Consider the following 7,675-nt stretch of genomic DNA (forward strand, 5'->3'; position numbering starts at 1 on the left):
AGGCCTCAAGGTCTGCCCTGACCCATCAGGGATGTGGTTTTCTTGTTCAACACAAATATTCTTCAGAACTCCATCACCGAAGGATGACACATGTCCTTCACCACTGCAATGTCATCACATGCTGCTCACTGGAAGAGATGTGAGCTTTGCCTCCAGGTTGTTAAGCTTGTGCCATGTCCCTCTTTGCTTATCAGCCTAATTTTTATTGTCATTTCAGCTGCTAATGAAGTGGCTGGGTAAAGGCAAGAAATTAAGGAGGACATGCGGATATTTCCAGCCAGCTGTGAGACAGTAACTTCAACAGAGTGCTCTGGAAATGCCCTAGACACAAATTAGCTGAGTCTATAAAATACTTTAGGGCATCTTTTTCAAACCCGATATATTTATGGAAAAGGTCTTTCTTCTGTGGAACAAAAATATAAAGAAATTCAAGACAAAGATCAAAATAGAAACAAAAGAAAGGCTCCAGCATTCACAATCCGAGTCAAAGCTGTTCAGCTGGGAATGCTACTGGATTTTTGGGCAGGGAAAATGAAAGAAGAGACTCCTAATTTTACCTTCTCCAAAGCATGGATGTCCTGAATACATACATGGATGTGCCAGGAGCCCTGTGAGAAGGTGTGAGCTGAGCCCAGTGCTGTTTGCCTGGTGTGCTGATGGGTGAAGAACATCTGCTCTGAAAGTCAACAAGGGGAGACGCTGCAGAATTGAGAGAACAAATTCCTATTAACTCAGTGACAAAGGTGTGAAATACATCATCATCATCTTCATCAGGGACAGGTGCTAAGCAAGGACAGACACTAAGACCAGAGACTTTGTGGATGCTTCATCCCTGAATCTGTTCAAGGCCAGATGGAATTGGCATCTGGTTTAGCAAAATGTGTCCCAGCCCATGGCAGTGGGTTGGAACGAGATGATATTTAAGTCCTTTTTCAACCCAAACCATTCTATGATTCTATGATTCTATGATTCCATGATTCCATGATTCCATGATTCTAAACTTGAGACTGCCCCAATGACATATTCCAGTGTGAAGCAGAGGAGAAGCAAATCACATCAGGTTAAAAGTGAGTGAAGAACATCTGAAGTAAAAAGTGATGGAAGTATTATGAGGTGTGTGAAGAAAGGGAGAGATGCCAAAACAATGCAGCATATTGACAAGGGATGTTCTCTGCAGTGCAGCCAGCCCAGTCCCATCTCCAGCCTGCTTGGCTGAAGGAACAAAGCAGGACAACATCTCTGAAAGAGGCTGAAAAGCATCAGAGAACAGCTCCTGCTGTGGCTCTTTTTTCAGCCTCCAGTTCAAACACCACAGGGGCTGTTTGTTCCCACAGTGCAGGGCTGACCTTAAAATCATTCCCGAGCTTTTGCAAACTGCAGCCCAGCTGGTTGCAGAGCTCCAGCCATCTGCTTCTATTTTTAAAGCTCCAGGTTGCAGACGGTTTTCTTTAGTTACCACTCCTCTGGGATTGCCTTAAACAGAAGTGCAGGGAGCAGCAATGTCCCTGTTAGCATCCCAGGGATCTTGAGGGACTGAAGTGCAGCAGGAGAGGCTGATCCTGTACAAATGAGGGTGTTTAAAGGAACATCCATTCCTATGGAATCTCTGCTCCAGAGGGGTTAGAAGGCTTCAGGCTTCCATGTGGAACCATCAGGCAGAGGTTGGGCTAGCTGAGTGAACTACCAGCTGAATTTGGATAAGGAAGATGTGGAAAAATGGAACTTTTACGTCTCTGACAGAGATTTCTTAGCTTTAGTTAGGCCTTGAAGGCCACAGACATGGACAGAGAAAGTTTTATTTACAGAAATTTCACTTGCCCTCCTGTTAGAAACATTACACATCCAAATTCAAGGTTTCTCCTTACAAATATGTCACCCCATAGCCTGCCCTTCCTACTTTCATCTCCATTAGAGTAGGTTTTGGCTCCAAGAATTCCCAGGAAATTCCCCCAAGTTCTGTCCCATGTCTCATGGAAGACTGAGATCCCGAAAATCTCTGCAGAGCAGTCAAACTGCCTCCACCAGCCTGAGGCAGAGATTAATCAGACAACTGTGTACTGAAATTTTAGTGTTCTGCTGGATTTCTATTTCAGTACAGGCAAATAATTTCTGTCTATATCTGGATGTGATTGAGAGGCAGTTGACACAGCTGAATATAAAATCCTTCTTTCTCACCAGACAAGACTACATTTAAAGTCTTCTCTTGTGCTTGTCATTCTGTCAAGGAACTACATTTTATATTTGATAATTTATATATTTGACTTGTAGATGTCAAACTCAGCTATAAGATAAAAGACTGGAATGTAAAGACCCACGTCAAATATTGCAAATGCTTTTATTTTTTGTCAAAAATTTTGTGAGTTTTTAAAAACATTTTATTTAAAACTAGAGATCCTGTCTCAGTGTCCTATCTGTATAAATCTGTACAGGCACATACAAGGGAGACAGGTCTCTATTAGAGTCTATCAGGATCTCATCCATATTTTCAGGGAAGTTTCCAGTTATTCAGGTAAACCTAATCTTGTCATCTGAACAGTTTTCATATTTCACTAACTGAATTCAGTGGACTTGCAGTGACTTTAATGGACTTTTAGAAAATGAACTCTCACGTGAACTCCTGCCTTGCCAATATCTAAATTTAGAAGTCTTGACTTGCAAGTCAAAATATGTCTTCCCTCAAATAACAGAATTATACTGAGTCTTAATATTATTAAAAATCACAATCCGCTTCAAAACACTGACAGAATGCTGTATGAAAAGATAATGTTTCCCTCTCACATATAAAATATAATTAAAAAAGAAAAAGCCTAATGAAAAGACAACTGAATAAAACAATAAAGAGAGCTGTTCAAATCATATCTATTAATTTAATATCAGCTGCCACCTGCATCTCCATCAAAACTCATCCAAGAGTTGTTTTAGATCTTCACTGGGATAACAGGAGTTGGAAAAGTGTGTTCCGCAGAGACCCACCAGTGATTTTACATAACTCTGGCCCACATCTGTGCTTTTCCATATGTAAGACTCCACGTACAAAATTTTCTACACCTACATGCCCACTTTTTACTGAGTCACATGGAAGTCAGATGGCAGTCTGAGAACCCAGCCTGGCACAGTGTGGAATCCCACTGGTTTCCATACCTCAGCTACCACTAATTCCCATCCATTCCCAATTAATTAACTCTGCATACTCTGCAGCTCTTCCATTTCTATTCCATTTTCTTTATCCATGCAAAACTTTGAAGTGACTTTATTAAGCAAAGCTCCTAGGACTGGGCACTCTTTAAACCATTTCTGCTGGTTTATATTTGGAATATATGCACAGTGGTGAAACCCTACCGTTTTTCTGAGGCCATTATTAAAATTTAACAATGAATTCAATGTTTGAATGGGTTCAGGAAACAGCTATTATGTATCAAGAAGCCAAAGTCAAGGCTTTTTAACAATATTGGACAAAAGCAGTTAATTGGACAAACAATCCTTTAGGGAAAGAAAGAGGTTATTGTTCATGCAGTGGAAACCACAGCATAATAATTAACCACTCTGGATGTTTTGACAAAAGGTCAGATGCAATAGAGGCACAAAGTGCTTGAAAACCCATGTGAGGAGTCCTCATGTGACAAGCCAAAGTACTTGATGAGGACAGAAACACAACTCAAACACGAATCTCAAGAGCCCAAATCACTCAAGTGCTCACACAGGGACCAGGTTGTCTTCAAGGCCACTCAAAGCCAAAAGTTCATGTTCTCAGCAGATTCAGAGCTCCACTCCTGCCAAAGCTTGAGCAGGAGATAGAAATCAGTCATTTCTCCAAGTTCTTTGAAAACAGCCACTCCCAGATTGCACCTATCAGGAGGACCAAGGCTCTGATCAAAGGTGTCCCTCGTCGTGTTGGAGCTCAGGTTTGGCAAAGCTCATTTCTGTGCACACACTGGACAGAGAGAGGTGGCAACTGAGAGCAATGCCCTCCTAAAAAGTCACGAAGACACTGATTCAGGATGCATTTGTATTAGTAAATGAAATTGTCAAGTTCTTGACTGCTAGACCCAAATTATTTCTAATAAAACAGCTAAAATCTACCCCTCCCATTGCAAGGTGGTTTAATTCAAACTGCATATAACAAACACTGAAAATTCTTCAGCAGGTATTTTTAATTTTTTTTCCTGTAGTGAAGTACAGCTTTCACATTGCTTCCAATATTTTGCCTAAAAGCCATGGAAATGGAAATGTGAACATAGATCCATAAAGCATTTTCTCTGCATTCTATAGAAAAAAGCAAATACAGGAAAAAAAAGTAAGAAAATGACACAAATGGGAAAAAAACAAAGTCCCAGAGACAAAATACCCACCTGTGACAAATAAATCACAGGTCTCCTTTATCAATAATGTTTGCAAGGAAAGACTCACTGGAGCATGCTTTGAAGATTAACAAAATGGAATTACATGGATTAGCAAGGATGTAAATATATTTATACGTAAAACTGGCACATCACAGAAATTTTGGCATTTGGAGATTGAAATAGGTGTTTGAGATTCATTCCCTTGCCTGGCTTGAGTCTTGACCAGGCAGAGCTGAGGTCAGATCTCTTACAGCCCACATGAAAGCATTAATGGCCTCTCCCTAATATCACAAAAAAACATTTCACATCGCCATGACAACACAAAGCACTGTAAAGCCAGATAGGAATATAATTTAGTTCCTCTTTCACTCCTTGAACAATGTTAAATAATGTTGAGTAAATCAGATCTGGCTCCAAGACAGAAAATACAGTAACACTCTTCCCAGCAGCACTGATAGGATATAGCATCAGGCAGATGCTATATCCCATTATTTCTCCCTCTCCCCTTTATTTCATGCCAGGTTCTTCTTGATTAAATAATGTGAAATGGTAAGAAAAAAAAATAAGTTGGAAATCCCCAAAGGAAATCAAGTGTGTGCTGCAGCTTGTTGTTTTTATAGTCACATCTGTCATTTGGACAGATTGTTACCTGCAAGTACTCCATTTGCTTTTCAGGGGGAAAACAAAAAAAAAAAAAGAAAGAAAAACTATGACTGTTTCCAGCAATTGCACTTAACAGCCACTTTTAGTCAAGAGTCACTGTTTGGCTCCCATGCTTCCAGGAAACATTGTTCTGTTTGCTTTCAATGGCAAAGAAAAAATGAATTAATAAATGGTCCCTCCAGGTTTTTGTCCAGGAGTGAGGATACACCCTTTAGACAGGGAACTGAGCACAAGCTAAGTGAAGAAGAAGTTAAATTGAGGGATCAGCTCTAACTGATACTAGTCCTTCTCATCACCTTGAAAATAAAGTGTAAAGGAAAAGATGACAAAGAGGTAAGAATTTTCTAGCAATGCTACAAAAAATGGGCAAATAGTATCACTACACTGACCATTTTTCACCAGCTTCTTAATTCCTGCTCTGGGACAAGAATAGAAACAAAACAGAGGAAAAGGTACAATGAGGGCAATTCATGGCAAATTTTAGAGCATGACAGATCAGGAAGTTCAGGAAATCATGAGCAGGGCAGTGCAGTGAGTTTCTGGGGTTCTTTTTTTATCCAAACCTGTAAATCTCATAGCACAACGATGGAGAAAGGTGAAAACCTCTCATTCAACCAGGTATGGCTCAGGGGCAGTAGGGCACAGAGTTCAGCCAGGGTGAGAGGAGAATAAATCCTTCTGAATGCCATTAAAACCCACAAACCTGCCACCTTGGGTGCCCTGGGACACTTCCCTCCATCCATTCTGTGTTCCTGTGTTTATTTTGTGCTCTGCCCTTACCAGATTCTGGACTGTACAGGAATTTATCTCAGCACTACAGGCAGCAGGCCTGTAGAGGAACAGGAATGGCCGTGGGCAGGAGTCCACAGACACATGGGAGGGGTCAGGAGCACAGGTCCCTAGAAAGTTTTACTTTCCAGCAGCAAAAGGGAACCTTGAAGTCAACAAGGATTGTGCCTTCTCAGGATCATCATTCATAGCCCTACCTGGCAAATTAATTTCAAGAACCTAAAGCAAAGTGACCAAATAGATGGCTAATTTCTAATTAGCCATTAATCTATTTTAACAGAGGTTTGATTTCACAATTCAACTTCAGAAAGTCAATACAATGGTGCAGTTGCTCCCAGAAGGAATTCTGGGCTAATTCAGGTAATATCAGACAACTTATATATAAAAAATGTAGTACTTTCAAGGACATCAACTTGAACGAATCCCAGAACTGTTCTTGACACAGATGTTTGCACACAGATGTTTACACAAGCCCAGACTTCAACAGAATCATAACATCCATATTCTTATTATAATTTATTGTGTGACTCTTGGCACATCCGAACTTCAGCTGGGTAAGGGCAGGGAAAACATTGAAATACGATAAGAAACTCTGTATTCGTATTATTGTGTTATCCTAATTTTTAAAAACATTTAGCTGCGAATTGTGACTGGTGCAGCTGGTGGATATGGAAGGACAATGGAAGCTTCCTGGAGTGTTGGCTGTCATTATGTTAGATTTCAATTGCCTTTCTTTCCTTGCACGTGTTAAAGGTCTACGTAGAGCCGAGCAACATGAAATCTAAAATTAAATTGTCAGTTACAATGGGGAGGGAGAATATGTATTTAATTCTAAAGATAGGTGGATAAAGTTAGGGCCCATATCTCCATAGATTGTCTCCAGAATTGAGCAACAGGGGTTTCTCCAGGGATGAATCCAAAGCACCTTCCTCACCCTTCTTGTAAATTTTCTCATGCTGGAATGTAAAATAGTCAGAGGATAATCTAAGGAAACCACAGAGAGAGAAATCATGTACCCCACTGGGATGGCAAAGGCCCTTGGGCAAAGCAAAGTGGATCATCACTGAGTTGCTCAGCTTTACCCAGGAAAAGCTTGAGCTGGTCCATACATGCCCTGACAATCTTGTTCCTGGGCTCAGGAATATTTCCTTGTGCTTTTTCCTTTACAGAGTGTGGGTATTTGGGATGCTGTGAGGTGCCTGATGGGTGGTATTGAAACCACAGTAGGTGGTTCCTGGATAATCCAGGAAAACATCCACCCTTTATCATCTTTACTCAGAGAGTGGGGAGGCACTGGCACAGGTTGCCCAGAGAGCTGTGGCTGTCCCTGGATCCCTGGAAGTGTCCAAGGCCAGGCTGGACAGGGCTTGGAGCAGCCTGGGATAGTGGAAGATGTCCCTAGGTTTTCCTAGAGTTTAGAACTAGCTGATGGTTAAGGTCCTTCCAACCCAAACCATTCTCTGATCCTATGACCTTTTCCAGTTAGAATGTGTCATAAATACAGAGCTTTTTGCCTGGGAATCACCAGGGCACAGACACCTCCCAACAATCAGGAGCTCTCAAAGCACACATCTTTGAGCTCTTTGAACCACTGTGTCCCAGGCTTGCTTTGTCAGGGACATCTTGCTGAGTTTCTGGGTGATCACACTTGCCCACTTGACATTTGTTAGTGGGTTTCGATACTTGCTGCTTCATGCCTTCAATTCCTTCCCTGGGTATGTTTCAACAATTTTAATGAGCTGATGATAACTTTGGAGGGTTCTTGTCTAGCACAAAGCAAAACCATTTGTGCCAGGAGTGGAGGCAGCATTAGCAGCCATGGCCTGAATCCCTGCTCTCAGTTCAGGGTTTAAGTACTCCAAAAACACTTTAACATATACCAT

This window comes from Lichenostomus cassidix, chromosome 2 (genome assembly GCF_008360975.1).
Source record: "Lichenostomus cassidix isolate B80296 chromosome 2, HeHo_3.0, whole genome shotgun sequence".
NCBI lineage: Eukaryota > Metazoa > Chordata > Aves > Passeriformes > Meliphagidae > Lichenostomus > Lichenostomus cassidix.